This window comes from Danio rerio, chromosome 12 (genome assembly GCF_052040795.2).
Source record: "Danio rerio strain M-AB ecotype USA chromosome 12, GRCz13ab, whole genome shotgun sequence".
In the NCBI taxonomy this organism is placed as follows: domain Eukaryota; kingdom Metazoa; phylum Chordata; class Actinopteri; order Cypriniformes; family Danionidae; genus Danio; species Danio rerio.
In genome coordinates this window covers 13614082-13631584 of record NC_141032.1, presented here as the reverse complement: position 1 = coordinate 13631584, position 17503 = coordinate 13614082, and the positions used below count along the sequence as shown (strand labels likewise).

At 38.8% G+C, this 17503-nt stretch overlaps 1 long non-coding RNA gene across 1 annotated transcript; it reads right to left on the bottom strand.

Moving 5' to 3' along the window:
• Positions 1 to 7947: 7947 nt before the first annotated feature.
• LOC147841323 (uncharacterized) lies at positions 7948 to 9567 on the bottom strand. The gene is made up of 2 exons (XR_015503957.1): positions 9469 to 9567; positions 7948 to 8782 (listed from the first exon to the last, which is right to left on the bottom strand). It is a non-coding gene; the product is annotated as an uncharacterized LOC147841323 (long non-coding RNA).
• Positions 9568 to 17503: the final 7936 nt, after the last annotated feature.

The following is a 17503-nucleotide window of genomic DNA, read 5'->3' as shown; positions in this document are numbered from 1 at the left end:
TCCATAAACAAAGTCATTAAAATATTATAGGCATGCACCAATAGACCTCTTATAGTGTTAAATAGTGTAGAAATGCATTAGATCCTTCTTAATGTGTGTTAAAAGGGTCATGTTTGGTATCATTCTGCTCCGTATATAATTCTACAGCTCATAAGCTTAGACAAACAAGGATAACTTTGTGTAATTTCAAGCCTTGAGTTAAAGTTTGCCTGTCTGCCTTGGGATAGCTCAAACCTAAAGAGAAGAACAAAGAAAGTTTCCCATGTAATGTTTTATCTCACAAGTTGCCATTCTTTTATTTAAACTCTGTATTTCCTTCCTTTTTCTTTTTATGTGGTTTTGTTGTTATGTTATTGTATGTTTGTTTGTTATAAAGATATGTCTATTGAGAACGCACAAGGTTCACGCACAAGCCACCAGGTAGCACAAGGAACAACCACTTTTTTATTGACTCAGTTGTTATGTATGTTTAGATGCATGCAGGGCCAGATTAACCAATGAGCAGTATGGGCACAGGCCCAGGGGGCCATGCGCACTTGGGACCCCTGTGAGGGGGGGTAATTGCTGATTTTGAAGTGTCAATTTAGGCTATGTGCGAATAGCGCACCTCGTTGGAATAACAGACAGCAGCGTGAGTGGCAACATGTTTTGACGAGATCGATCATGAACCTGATTAGAATCCAGCATATTAATTCAGTGTATTAAGGAGGAATCAGATTCATAGAACTGGATTGGAGCACTCTTTTATCCAAATCATATGCATTAAAAGTTTATAGAAGTTACAAATGAAAAAAATATCCTTAAATATAATGTTTTAGTACTGCTTCAGTGAACTTAAACAAGTATATTTAAATCCATTAGTTTTCACTAGTTCTATTAGTATGTTTTTCAATGTATGCTTTAAATGCTTTAAAATAAGTTAAATCTTCGTAGACTAGAAATATATGTAATGTATATCGTTTATTTTAAAAAGTGTGAGTAATAAATTCTAGATTAAATTTATTTTTTAAATTATTATATTAATATTATTTTTAATTTAGCCATAGTGGTGCGTCCAGGTAGGGGGCCTACAAGACATTGTGTCCAGGGGCCTCTGAATTCTTAATCCGGGCCTGGATCCATGTACTATTAGACATTAGTCATTAAATAACGCTATGACCACATTGGATTGTCTTTGTTTTTGCCTCACAGGAACAGTCACTTTAACAGTAAAATATCTTTGCTATCAGCTTATTAAAGTTTAATAAAACTTCTAAAACTATTCTTCCTATTCACGACAAGTATAATCCCCTTTCTAAACAAATAAACTATGAAAGAGTCTACGCAGAGAAGCGGATGAAGTCATTCTTGTTTAATTAACTATAAGTTAAATATGAATATTAATAATTAATAATAACCTGTCATATTAATCATTAGTATTCATGAACTGAGCTAATTTCGCTGCAGCGTAACATTTAGAAAAGCATAAAAATGCATTAAAGTAATTAATTCAGTTTTGCTGAAACACAATAGTGTTTAGCATTACTAATCAATTTCCAGTAATATTGTCCTCTGTGCATGTTTAGTAACACGTACGTCTTGGCAAAATGTAAGTGTTAAAAGAAATAAAAAATAGCAAGACTATGCAATATTAAGGGCACAATATAAAGGTATTGCAGCTAGAGGGCGCTGATTCAAAACAATAAAAGGCATAAGCTGCATCCCAAATCGCATACTTATGCACTATTCTACGCCATTTTGTAGTATAAATAGTGTAAGTAGTGTGTTCACATTGAAAACTCTAAAAATAATAAGTGCACTTTAATTACCCGGATGATGCACTCATTCAGCCGCTAAAATGAAGTGTGTAATGATGGACACTTCACGCACTCAACGACCGCAGATTTGCTTACGTAGCGGAAGGGGCGGAGCTATCAGATGCACATGTTGAATAACTTTATTTATTTTGGATGGTGAAAGCAAAATTCTCCTACGAGAGTGATTTTAGCGTCTCCCGATGGTGAATGCGGCAATACTCACGGCAGGTATTATCTGATAATTCGGTCGTTTATTTCACTGATTTGGCAACCGTCAAACGTCATCAGGAAAACGGTTTGAATTTCCGTTTAGTAAAAACACATTAGTGTGCCATTTGGGACGCCACTACATACATATACTATCCTGTTGAGTGTGTAAGTGCATAAGTACATAGTGCATGAGTGCATAGTGTATAGTGTGCCATTTGGGACGCAGCTATTGTTTGTTGACACTCAGGTTCAGGCACATGAGTGCAGAATCATGGTACTTGGGCAGAAATCATGTCCATGGATTAGTTAGTTTCTTAACGAGGTTACAACTTCAAAGTGGGTGTCAAACCATTTTGAGTAAGTTATGGATTGGTTGTGTGATGTACAGTATGACTTTGATTTTGAAAGTTCAGTTTATTTATTTATAAAGCGCAATAGGGTGTAAAGTGTTTCTTTCCATACTGATAAACTTCCAGTAAACAGTAAATGTGACTTTTTTCTTCAGTTTATACAGTTCCTTTTACAGCATAGATGTTGTAATGTAATCACAATACATTTAGTTAAATAGACTTTGACATTTATTTAGTTGCTCAAGCGTAAAATGAAATGAAAAGCTGTTTACTCCCACACGCCTTTCAGGATTAGCAGGCTAGCGCAGAAGCTCCATCGAATAACCTGAGGTAAAATAAATGTTCATATTTTAAAGACATTGGAGGAAAAAAATTATTTAATGCAGTGCTTCTTGTACAATTTGATACCCACTTTATATGATATCACTCAGCCAGAGGAGATTGCGGATTTTTTAAGAAAACAGACCTTAAACGCAGCAATTTTGTAATGGCACACAGTTGACCAGAAACGCTTAACTCAAGTTGCTGACAAATTGAAAGTCCTTCCGCATACTTTCACATATACCCTATAAAACAACAGTTGTTGTCCATTGCGCTGTACAAACCTAAAAGCAAATTTTCAAAATATAGACAGCAACAGATAAAACAACACAGAATACATTCAACATACCACACAGCCTCAGCGTTAAACAACAAGAAACCATAGGTATAATAGGATTAATTTTCTCCTATTTTAAAGCACTTTCTAGGACCTAGGTTATTCTAGGTTTAAGTTTCCCTCTGAACAAAGATTCTTGGCAAATTGTTCTAATAGACTAGTTCCACATTTAAGTAGGACCTACAGAGAAAGCTCGATCTCCTTTTTTCTTCAATTTAGATCTGAGAACTGCTAGCATATTAGCAACCAAATTAGGGAGCACAGGATAGGAGTAATGTGTTCAAACTTGTGGGTGCCAGTAAGAAGCCTAGCAGCTGCATTTTGGAGATTTTTAAGATGATTTATATAGGATTGATGAATACCCACATAAATTAAGTTACAGTAGTCCAAGTGTGATGATATAAAAGCATGGATTAATCTCTCGAATTCTGTTAATCGAAGTTAAAATGTCTTTCACTTTGGCCAACAATCTCCGCTGGAAAAACCAAAATTTAACTACTGCATTTACCTGTTTTTCAAATAGAAGGGCAGAATCCAGAATACGATTTCTTACAGATGGTTTAATGCAGTCGGATAAATTGTCCAACATTTGATTCAGCTTTTCCAAGCCGGCTGGAGGTCCAAAAACAATTGCCTCAGTCTTCTTTTCATTTAGTTTAAAAAAAAATTGACGTCCAAGCTTGACATCCAAGCCTTAACCTCTAACAAACAGGTGGACAGTACACATAGCCTGGCATTCTCATTTTGCTTGAGAGGCACATAGATTTGTGTGTCATCAGCATAAAAGTGATACGATAGACCATACTTTCTAAATATTTAGCCCAAGGTAAAAATATACAAAGAGAACAGAATTTGGGCAAGAATAGATCCCTGAGGAACCCGACAAGTTAAGCGCACTTTCGATGATATACATCCATTAATACATACTGAAAAAGATCTGCTTGGCATGAGAATTGAACCACTTAAGGACAGAACCTTTTAGGTCAGCACAGTGAGCAAGTCGAGACAAAAGGATATCATGGTCAAATGTATCAAAAGCTTCGTTCAGATCCAATAGCAGCAATTCTACACACTGACAAGAGTCAACAGATAATAAAATATAATTTGTCACTCTTTAAAAAGTTATTTCTGTGCTGTGATGTTTACTAAAACCGGACTGGAATGATTAAAAAATTCCATTTTGCTCTAAAAATTGCAGTATCTGAATGGATGCTACCTTCTCTAGAATATTTTTTAAATAAATGGCAGGTTGGAGATTGGTCTGAAGTTTGAAAGATCCATTACATCAGTGTTTTCAGCCCTCTTAGTAATAGTTTAACGTTTGCATCTTTTAAGTATTTTGGAGCAACGACAGTCGACACTCATATTCTTATTTATATATAGTCATATTTGTTATAGTCAAAATAAAAGAACCAATGGCATCAAAGACCTGAAAAAGAAAACATAATAATACGAGATAATACGTGATTGTAGATACAGATGATGTTACTTTTAGCTTTAATATTATCCTTAACAAATATTCTATTGTGATAACTTTAAACTTAGATAATGTTGAGGTGCAAGAAGGAATCGAAGACGGCTCTTAGTTTATTGGAATAATATGTTGACTAATAACATTTATTTTAGTAGTATGTTTTTTAAAATATCTTTGATGCCAGGTCATCAAACTGCAAATCAATAGAAGGGTCTAAAAACATAGTCTTGGTATTTTTTATAGCTTTTGGCTATAACATCAGAAAATTAGTTCACATGATTTCAATAAATGGGATTCCTTGCCAAAGACTATAGAACACAAGATATGTCACATGTATAGTTTTGAATAGGGAAAAGTGTAACAGTTAATAAGAGTAATATTTGTGTAATACATACAATATGCATGTTTCAGTAAACCAAGTTTATATATTTAATTTTAATAAAAAAAATATTGAATAAACTTATTTAGGTTTTAAATGATTTGAAAGATAATGTTTGTATTCTGCATACACAATAATGAGTGTTAATACGTATACCATCAAAATTCATCAAAATATATAGCATTGTTCTAGTGATTTTTGGATATTTTCATATTAAATTTGACTTATTGTGCCTTTAAGTATTACTTCTGTAATTATTTTAAAGATAGTTTTCATGTAGCACATTACAATTCTGAGAGTGCAATATTGTAAGGTAGAGGATTACTTTTAAATAACACTGACAAGTAATCTGCAATGTGTTACAAAACTGGTAAACATGCTTGAATGATGAGTTTGCAAACCGTATTTGGACTTTTGTGGTTAAATTAACAGAAAACTAAAATCGAATAACCTGCTATTTAAGTAAAAGATGCGCAAAAGCCTTTCTTTTTTTCATTCTGCTCTCTGTCTTTTGATTTTTAACGCAAAATGTATAGGATGTGAAAAGCCTTTTTGAATTAGCAATATGCTGCATGTTATCATACTTCATACTCTGGTGTGTTTAAGGCCTCCTCTGAAGTTACCAATTAGTATTTACAACATGCATTCACTTTGGGTGGGGTATTGAAATTACCACAAAACAATGTTTTTATTCATTATTTTATTCATTAAGCCTTTTATCCCTAACACATTCTGTCATGTTATTGGTGTTTTAACCCCCTTAATTTGACCTGTAAACTGCTCCTATATAAGTACAAAACTGTAAACCTGTGTTGCCACATTCGTTTAGTTCATAAAGAGGATTACTGAGCTAATAACACGTCTAGGCATCTAATTGTATCTCTGAAATAAGACATTGTTTTCATTTTGCATTAACTCCAAAGCATTATACGGGTCACAACACTGATTTAGTGCCAATTGCACATTTTTCAATAAATTAGCCATAGCCAACAGGCTAAAAGTGGATAAAAGCCTGAGGTTCCTTCAGTCGTTTAAATTATTATATTAAGAGATGGCAACTCCCCCCAACCCCCCTAAATATATATATATGTATGTATATACATACATACATACATACAGTTGAATTCAGAATTAATAGCCCCCCTAAATTATTAGACCGCTTGTTTATTTTTTCCCCAATTTCTGTTTAACGGAAAGAAGATTTTTTGGTAACGCTTTCTTTTACAACCCGCAAAGTACCGCGTAAGTACAGTGAAATTACAGTGTACTTTTCTGTACGTACTGTGTAAGTATAATGAAGGTATGTGTAGGTATAAGGGAACAAACCGTAATGTTTGGGTAATAAGGGGGTAACAACCAGATGTTCATCACGAAAATTACCGCGTAAGTACAGTGAAATAACGGTGTACTTTTCTGTACGTATAGTGTAAGTATAAATAACGCTTACTTAGGTATAAGGGAACAAACTGTAATGCTTGGGTAATAAGGGGGTAACAACCAGATATTCAGCATGAAAAGTACCGCGTAAGTACTGTGAAATAACGTTGTACTTTTCTTTAAATTGCAAAAGAACAAACCATAATGTATGCGTAATAGGGGAGTAACAATAAGATATTTATCAAGCAAAGATCCGCGTAAGTATATTACGTTTACGATGTACTTTTCTTCAATTATTGTATACATATGAAGAATTATGCAAGGATGGTGACAACCTATTGCTATCTGCAAATGTACTGTACATGCACCTGCGTGAGTACATTAGTACTCTTATTCAGTGCTTGGGTTTTATACGGGGTGTTTAATGAATAAAAGGTTTACAACCTGTGAAATTATGAACCCTTATTGTATACTGTATGCATTTTAAATCTGCAATTCAATATAAAATATATTTCCATACACTACTTACCTTATGTTTACTCGTCGATCTCACCAAATCCATCAATGTCTCCATAACTCACTATCAACAAATAACTTTGCATGATATAGGCCTACCGTCAGGGTTCAATGTAGATTAAAACAGGATCGCATCTTTACTGCTGTTTGCACAGGGGGGCCAACTGTTGCATTTCAGTAAATGTATAGCTGATGCTTTATAGAAAAATGTAGTAATTTGGTATTCAATCAATAAAAACTGCTGCTGTAGTTTACTCTGTTCTTAGTGTTCACGTATACACTAGTGTGTTAAAGTTCAGCTTCTTCCTTTTTGTTCCCTGTAATTAAAGGGTGAATACAGTATTTGTTCCCTCCTTGTTCCCTGTTCTTACGGGGTAAATACCACATTTGAGGGTTGTAAATTAAAGTGAAGCATTGTTCCTCTCTTGTTCCCTGTACTTACAGGGTAAATACCACATTTGAGGGTTGTAAATTAAAGTGAAGCTTTGTTCCTCCCTTGTTACCTGTACTTACAGGGTAAATACCACATTTGAGGGTTGTAAATTAAAGTGAAGCTTTGTTCCTCCCTTGTTACCTGTACTTACAGGGTAAATACCACATTTGAGGGTTGTAAATTAAAGTGAAGCACTGTTCCTCCCTTGTTACCTGTACTTACAGGGTAAATACCACATTTGAGGGTTGTAAATTAAAGTGACGCACTGTTCCTCCCTTGTTACCTGTACTTACAGGGTAAATACCACATTTGAGGGTTGTAAATTAAAGTGAAGCACTGTTCCTCCCTTGTTACCTGTACTTACAGGGTAAATACCACATTTGAGGGTTGTAAATTAAAGTGAAGCACTGTTCCTCCCTTGTTACCTGTACTTACAGGGTAAATACCACATTTGAGGGTTGTAAATTAAAGTGAAGCACTGTTCCTCCCTTGTTACCTGTACTTACAGGGTAAATACCACATTTGAGGGTTGTAAATTAAAGTGAAGCACTGTTCCTCCCTTGTTACCCCCTTGTTCCCTGTACTTACAGGGTAAATACCACATTTGAGGGTTGTAAATTAAAGTGAAGCTTTGTTCCTCTCTTGTTACCTGTAGTTAAAGGGTAAATACAACATTTGTTCCCCCCTTGTTCCCTTTAGTTTACAATGTAAAATCTTGAAGGCAGTAAAATAAATATACAAACACACAATATACTTATTCTTTACTTTGTAACCTTTATTTTAATAAATAAGCATTTTAAAACACTTCATCTTAATCAAACATTGTCCTGTCTATCATTGCCTATACTCATTCATTTTCTCTTCGGCTTTGTCCTTTTGTTAATCTGGGGTCGCCACAGTGGAATGAACCACCAACTTATCCAGCATATGTTTTACGCAGTGGATGCCCTTCCAGCTGCAACCCATCTCTGGGAAACATCCATACACACCCATTCACACGCATACACTACAGACAATTTAGTCTACCCAATTCACCTGTACCGCATGTCTTTGGACTGTGAGGGAAACCGGAGCACCCAGAGGAAACCCACGCGAACGCAGGAAGAACTCCACGCAGAAACGCCAACTGACCCAGCCGAGGCTCGAACCAACAACCTTCTTGCTGTGAGGAAACAGCACTACCTACTGTGCCACTGTGTTGCCACCCAGCTGCAACCCATCACTGGGAAACATCCATACACACTCATTTACACACATACACTACGGACAATTTTAGCTTACCCAATGTCACCACATATTTTTGGACTTGTGGGAGCACCCGGATGAAACCCACGCTAACATGGGGAGAACATGCAAACTCCACACAGAAATGCCAACTGACCCAGCCAAGGCTCGAACCAGCGACCTTCTTGCTGTGAGGCGATTGTGCTACCCACTGCACCTGCCTATACTCAGACAGCAAAATAACACAATATTTCATTCCCCCTTTTTTCTGGCATCTCTTGCTTGGCTTCCTCTTCTGCTCTTCTCAGCTTCCACTGAGGACTCTGATGGTGAGTGGCTGATGAAATCCCATGGGTCTTGCTGCTCTGCATTTATATAAAATATATGAACAGACATAAAGGCTTTTAGTAAGCTGTAGACATGTTTATTTTGCTGTTTTATGTGTGTGTGGTGGTTGTCCAACAATTTCACATACTAAATATTTACAGATACCATACAGACACTATACATTACTATCAAACAAAAGTACTATGATCAGATCATATGGGAGATTGTGATCATTTATAGTGATAATAATTAAAGCGCAGAGGGGAAAAGGCTTATATAGTAGGCTACTGTGCTAAAGTTCAAGGCTAACGTTACTAGTAATTGGGGGGGGGGGGTGTTGATATTTTCTGTAGCATGCCAGTTTGATATATCAATTTACATTTCCAAACATTATTTTTGTCATTAACTTTGCTGTAATTAACGTATACAGGGAGAAAATAGTTGTATGACAACAGCCACAGAGATCTGAACTGATTAACGTTATCATCCAGTCTATCTGGAATGACATGAAGAAACTAAATTCAGAGGAACTTTGGCAACATCTCTAAGATGTGCAAAGTAAACGACAGTAAACATTGGTAAATATTCGCTGCTGGCCGTTTAGATTCGGCCATGAACTAGCATTAATTTTACGCTAAAACAAATGAAACATAATAAATATAATCTGGTTAATGCCATTTCTAATCGTAACAGTAGCGTTATTTACTAACAACGATTTACTCACATGTGTTACATGTTGACGAGACGGAGCAATTCCAAACGTCCCAAAAGTCTGAGCAAAACCTCGTGGCGTGCTGCTGCAGTTTGATTCGGATCTTTAGAGGCTTCTTGATTCACAACTCGTTTGAATCAACGAATCAGTAGGCGCGTACCTGAAGTGATACAATATCGCGAGATGGATTCAAATGCACACGGAGCTGTCTGTTGTTCTCGCGATGTTTTGATGTCACACTGATCGGTTTGTTGAAGACGAATCGATTCAACTCGCCGTCCTCCATTCCCAGAATTTCCTGTTCACGGCAGTACAAGGAGGGCAGCGCGAGGTAAATAAAACAAGTATTTTTATGACGTTATGTACATAGAAGTGTTTGTTTAGGTTTTTGTTTCTATCTGATGTTTGTACCTATTTTTAACAATTCCCTTTCCACAATACTGTTATGACGCGTTTTACGATCATCAGCATCTAAAATCCTTGAGTTTTTAAATGATATTTTTAATAAAATAACATGTTTGTATTTACGTATGTATTATATAATATGATTACATGTGCGAGGTGTTTCAAACAGTGTCTATGGACATGAGTAAATTAGAAGTTATTCTCTCTTCTTGCTGGCGTTATCAGTTTCACACTATTTTTTTATTTTTCTAATTGTCAAGACAACACCATCATAAAGTTTTCATTTTATTTGAGCAAAGAAGATTGTAAAAAAAAAATGTGTTGTACTTTCCCATTCACTGCGCTGAAATGTAAAAAGGGTCCATAACAGTACATCAACCATATTATGATATATTTTACTTTATTTAGGACTAATGATGGGTTAAGACATGTACTTAATCAAAAACTAACCTTAGGGGTTGTTCACCCAAACGTTACATTTACTTACCATTTAATGAGTAACACAGAATTTAAATGTGTACACTGAACTGCAAATAATCTTTACTTCAAAGTCTGTAATGCCTGCACATAGCCTTTTCCCCTCTGCGCTTTAATTATTATCACTATAAATGATCACAATCTCCCATATGATCTGATCATAGTACTTTTGTTTGATAGTAATGTATAGTGTCTGTATGGTATCTGTAAATATTTAGTATGTGAAATTGTTGGACAACCACCACACACACATAAAACAGCAAAATAAACATGTCTACAGCTTACTAAAAGCCTTTATGTCTGTTCATATATTTTATATAAATGCAGAGCAGCAAGACCCATGGGATTTCATCAGCCACTCACCATCAGAGTCCTCAGTGGAAGCTGAGAAGAGCAGAAGAGGAAGCCAAGCAAGAGATGCCAGAAAAAAGGGGGAATGAAATATTGTGTTATTTTGCTGTCTGAGTATAGGCAGGTGCAGTGGGTAGCACAATCGCCTCACAGCAAGAAGGTCGCTGGTTCGAGCCTTGGCTGGGTCAGTTGGCATTTCTGTGTGGAGTTTGCATGTTCTCCCCATGTTAGCGTGGGTTTCATCCGGGTGCTCCCACAAGTCCAAAAATATGTGGTGACATTGGGTAAGCTAAAATTGTCCGTAGTGTATGTGTGTAAATGAGTGTGTATGGATGTTTCCCAGTGATGGGTTGCAGCTGGGTGGCAACACAGTGGCACAGTAGGTAGTGCTGTTTCCTCACAGCAAGAAGGTTGTTGGTTCGAGCCTCGGCTGGGTCAGTTGGCGTTTCTGCGTGGTTCTTCCTGCGTTCGCGTGGGTTTCCTCTGGGTGCTCCGGTTTCCCTCACAGTCCAAAGACATGCGGTACAGGTGAATTGGGTAGACTAAATTGTCTGTAGTGTATGCGTGTGAATGGGTGTGTATGGATGTTTCCCAGAGATGGGTTGCAGCTGGAAGGGCATCCACTGCGTAAAACATATGCTGGATAAGTTGGTGGTTCATTCCACTGTGGCGACCCCAGATTAACAAAAGGACAAAGCCGAAGAGAAAATGAATGAGTATAGGCAATGATAGACAGGACAATGTTTGATTAAGATGAAGTGTTTTAAAATGCTTATTTATTAAAATAAAGGTTACAAAGTAAAGAAGTATATTGTGTGTTTGTATATTTATTTTACTGCCTTCAAGATTTTACATTGTAAACTAAAGGGAACAAGGGGGGAACAAATGTTGTATTTACCCTTTAACTACAGGTAACAAGAGAGGAACAAAGCTTCACTTTAATTTACAACCCTCAAATGTGGTATTTACCCTGTAAGTACAGGGAACAAGGGGGTAACAAGGGAGGAACAGTGCTTCACTTTAATTTACAACCCTCAAATGTGGTATTTACCCTGTAAGTACAGGTAACAAGGGAGGAACAGTGCTTCACTTTAATTTACAACCCTCAAATGTGGTATTTACCCTGTAAGTACAGGTAACAAGGGAGGAACAGTGCTTCACTTTAATTTACAACCCTCAAATGTGGTATTTACCCTGTAAGTACAGGTAACAAGGGAGGAACAGTGCTTCACTTTAATTTACAACCCTCAAATGTGGTATTTACCCTGTAAGTACAGGTAACAAGGGAGGAACAAAGCTTCACTTTAATTTACAACCCTCAAATGTGGTATTTACCCTGTAAGTACAGGTAACAAGGGAGGAACAAAGCTTCACTTTAATTTACAACCCTCAAATGTGGTATTTACCCTGTAAGTACAGGTAACAAGGGAGGAACAGTGCTTCACTTTAATTTACAACCCTCAAATGTGGTATTTACCCTGTAAGTACAGGGAACAAGAGAGGAACAATGCTTCACTTTAATTTACAACCCTCAAATGTGGTATTTACCCCGTAAGAACAGGGAACAAGGAGGGAACAAATACTGTATTCACCCTTTAATTACAGGGAACAAAGAGGGAAGAAGCTGAACTTTAACACACTAGTGTATACGTGAACACTAAGAACAGAGTAAACTACAGCAGCAGTTTTTATTGATTGAATACCAAATTACTACATTTTTCTATAAAGCATCAGCTATACATTTACTGAAATGCAACAGTTGGCCCCCCTGTGCAAACAGCAGTAAAGATGCGATCCTGTTTTAATCTACATTGAACCCTGACGGTAGGCCTATATCATGCAAAGTTATTTGTTGATAGTGAGTTATGGAGACATTGATGGCTTTGGTGAGATCGACGAGTAAACATAAGGTAAGTAGTGTATGGAAATATATTTTATATTGAATTGCAGATTTAAAATGCATACAGTATACAATAAGGGTTCATAATTTCACAGGTTGTAAACCTTTTATTCATTAAACACCCCGTATAAAACCCAAGCACTGAATAAGAGTACTAATGTACTCACGCAGGTGCATGTACAGTACATTTGCAGATAGCAATAGGTTGTCACCATCCTTGCATAATTCTTCATATGTATACAATAATTGAAGAAAAGTACATCGTAAACGTAATATACTTACGCGGATCTTTGCTTGATAAATATCTTATTGTTACTCCCCTATTACGCATACATTATGGTTTGTTCTTTTGCAATTTAAAGAAAAGTACAACGTTATTTCACAGTACTTACGCGGTACTTTTCATGCTGAATATCTAGTTGTTACCCCCTTATTACCCAAGCATTACAGTTTGTTCCCTTATACCTAAGTAAGCGTTATTTATACTTACACTATACGTACAGAAAAGTACACCGTTATTTCACTGTACTTACGCGGTAATTTTCGTGATGAACATCTGGTTGTTACCCCCTTATTACCCAAACATTACGGTTTGTTCCCTTATACCTACACATACGTTCATTATACTTACACAGTACGTACAGAAAAGTACACTGTAATTTCACTGTACTTACGCGGTACTTTGCGGGTTGTAAAAGAAAGCGTTACCGATTTTTTCAACACATTTCTAAACATAATAATTTAAATAATTCATTTCTAATAACTGATTTATTTTATCTTTGCCATGAAGACTGTAAATAATATTTTATTAGATATTTTTTTAAGACGCTTCTATACAGCTTAAAGTGACATTTAAAGGCTTAACTAGGGTAATTCAGTTAACTAGGCAGGTTAGGGGAATTAGGCAAGTTATTGTATAACAGTGGTTTGTTCTGTAGATTATCGAGAAAAAATATAGCTTAAAGGGGCTAATAATTTTTGCCCCTAAAAAGGTTAATAAAAAAACTCAAATCTGCTTTTATTCTAGCTGAAATAATACAAATAAGACTTTTTCCAGAAGAAAAAATATTATCAGAAATACTGTGAAAATGTCCTTGCTCTGTTGAACATAATTTGGAAAATATTTAAAAAAGAAGAAAAAAATATCGAAGAGGGCTGATAATTCTGACTTCAGCTGTATATATATATATATATATATATATATATATATATATATATATATATATATATATATATATATATATATATATATATACAAAATTCACAGCCTTTTACATGAAATTGTTCAATTGCTCAAATGAGCATCAAAACATAAAGATTTTTTAATTTACAGATACATACAGTATTATTGGTGTTCAATAGAATTTAGATGACTGCAGCTCATAGGATATGCTCAACTTCACTTTCATTTATCAAACCACCGCCTTCAGGATACAATGTTTGAACTGTTGAATAGTTCGAAATGTTAAGCGAATCACTGGTACAAATCTTCCCTACTCTCTAAGAACTATACTTATCCAGAGCAAGCAGAAGGGCTGCCAAAATCACTCTGGACCCCTCACACCCAGCACACTGCCTCTTTGAACTTTTACTTTCTGGTCGACACTACAAAGCACTGTGCACGAGAACAGCATGACACAGAAACAGTTTCTTCCATCAGGCAATCCATCTCATGAACACTTGATGATAATAATTCTAAAATAAACATCACTACTTGCCATACACTTTTTATACACATATACACTTATTTACCAACACATATGCCAATTTGCACATAACAACTACACATACAGTATAACATTGTATATAGTAATATACCTGAACATACACTTGTCAATATATATATTTGCATTGACTACTTCTTTGTATATATATATATATATATATATATATATATATATATATATATATATATATATATATATATATATATATATAATCTGTTTTTTGTCCTGTCTCTATAACTTTGCTGCACTGTAAAAGCCAGACCAAAACAAATTCCTAGTATGTGTGAACATACCTGGCAATAAAGGTCTTTCCAGAATGCCCAAATCGTCACTGTCCCACCTCATTCTTCACTCTGGGCATGCAACAGACTGAGTGATATGCTTCTTTAGGGCTTCTCCACACTCCACACTCTCCCAGATATGGGAAAGACAGTGAATGGCGACTCATCAAAGAACGTTCGAGGTTACAGAGGTAACCCTTCGTTCCCCGAGGAGGGGAACGGAAGTGCCATAGAGTGGATTAATTGAATCCACGAATGGGAGGATTCGGATCAGAAGCCGCTTGTCTGGAGAGTATTGAACGGGCCAATGAATGAAATTAATTGGCAGCGTAAGCTTGCGCAGGTGTGCGGCATCGGCAATTATCACAGCATATAAGCACACCTGAGCTAGCAAACACCATCCTTTTAAGCTGAAGAGACTTTCAAACAGCTAAGGGGCAGTCATTATGGCGACGGAGTATGGCACTTCCGTTCCCCGCCTCGGGGAACGAAGGGTTACTTCTGTAACCTCGAACGTGCCCCTTCGGTTGGGGAACTTCAGTGCCATAGAGTGGATTAATTGAATCCACGAATGGGAGAAGTATGGAAAGCGCCATAATGACTGCACCTTACCAACGCCCCCGATGAGGGGATAGTCAAGCAAGCGTGGCGCACCCACATCATGGGAGGCGCGGTCCTCCAACGTGTCCCTGGCCCTAATATATCCTACTTCAACAGAAGTTTTATGGATTTAGATATATTTTTTGGGAAGTCGTGAGCATCTAGATAATTCTAGGAAATACGACAGTACGTTGGGAAGCGTGCAATCCCGATAGGGAGGACGCTGCGGAGGCCATCCGTTACCCAAGGGGGGGATAGATGGCAGAATTTACATATGGACTAGCCCTAAAAAAGGAGGAGTACGCATAGCAAAAGAGTGGTTAGCAGAGAGGGAAGACACGGGTCCGCCCAGGGGGGGGGACTTAACCGTGGCGGAATAAGCATATGGGATAGCCTAGTGGGGATCACGCATAGCAGGCACCTATACCCAAAACGCGGGCTGACCAGCGGGCAGACCTACAACGTAGTGGGCCAGCAAGTGACTCCTCCGCTGAGTCAGTGCTGGGGGCCACGGAGGAATCTGCAGGGCTCACCTGACGGGGAACTTAACTGACAGATAAAAAGGCGCACGTACCTCCGTGTTAGGGAGAATGGCGCAGCAAGCGTGTTTCAACACCCTACCGAGTTGTTTCCTCAATCACCAAAGGGTTACCTAATACCCTTGAGGAAACCGGCTCCACTCGCAGATTGTAAAACCTTGCAAATGTGTTGGGTGTCGCCCAGCCCGCAGCTCAACAGATGTCTGTTAGAGAGGCGCCGCGTGCACGCGCCCAAGAGGATGCAACGCAACAAGTGGAGTGTGCACGTACTCCCGGGGGACACGGCTGACCTTGACTCGAATAAGCGAGTGAAATGGCATCCACAATCCAGTGGGATAATCTTTGTTTCGATACGGCACTTTCCTGCTGCCGACCTCTATAACAGACAAAGAGCTGCTCAGATGATCTAAAATTCTGAGTACGGTCCACATAAATGCGCAGAGCGCGAACTGGACAAAGTAAAGAAAGGGCTGGGTCTGCCTCCTCCGGGGGCAGCGCTTGCAGGTTCACTACCTGATCTCTAAAGGGGGTGGTAGGAACCTTGGGCACATAACCGCGGCGGGGTCTCAGGATGACGAGAGAGTAATCCGGCCCGAATTCCAGGCACGAGTCACTGACCGAAAATGCCTCCAGGTCCCCGACCCTCTTGATGGAGGCCAACGCAACCAGCAGAGCTGTCTTCAGGGACAGAAATCTTAGAGATACTGATTCGAGTGGCTCAAAGGGATCGGATCGCAGACTCGTGAGAACGAGGGCGAGATCCCAAGAGGGCATGAGAGGGGGGCGAGATGGATTAATTCGCCTAGCACCCCTAAGGAACTGGATGACAAGGTTATGCTTTCCCACGGTGCCGCCAGCTACCGCGCTATGATAAGCGGAGATGGCGGCCACGTAAACCTTGAGAGTGGAGGGCGACAGCCTGCTGTCCAACTTCTCTTAAAGGAAAGAGAGCACAACACTAATCTGGCAATTTCGGGGGTCTTCTCTGCGAGAGACGCACCATTCAGTGAATAGACTCCACTTCAGGGCGTAGGCGCGCCTCGTGGAGGGGGCTCTAGCCTGAGTGATGGTATTAACCACCGCAGTCGGTAGGTTACCTAAGTCTTCCTCGCGTCTAGGGACCACACGTGGAGGTTCCAAAGATCGGGGCGAGGGTGCCAGATGGTGCCCTGTCCCTGAGAGAGTAGGTCCTCTCTCAAAGGGATCCGCCAGGGGAGGGCCGTCGCGAGGAGTGAGAGCTCTGATATCCAGGTCCGGTTGGGCCAAAGGGGCGCAACTAGCAGAACCTGTTCCTCGTCCTCCCTGACCTTGCACAGAAACTGCGCGAGCAGGCTCACTGGCTCAGCTGAACAGACTCGGGGTGGAGTCTCCATTCTCCAGGGCGTAACAGCTGTCGTGAGAGCGCATCGGCTGCACGATTGAGCTTGCCTGGAACGTGAATGGCGCGCAGCGATTTCAGCCGCGGGTGACTCCAGAGGAGCAGACGGCGGGCGAGCTGAGACATGTGGCGAGAGCGCATACCCCCCTGCGGTTGATATACGCCGCCGCCATACTGTCCATCCTGACCAGCACGTGTTGCCGCTCCAGCACCGGTAAAAATCGGTGGAGAGCGAGGAACACTGCCAACAGCTCTAGGCGATTGATATGCCAATGCAACTGGGCACCCTTTCACAGGCCCGCAGCCGCATGCCCGCGACACACGGCCCCCCAATCCGTGTTGGAAGCATCTGTTGAAACAACAACATGGCTGGACGCCTATCCTAGAGG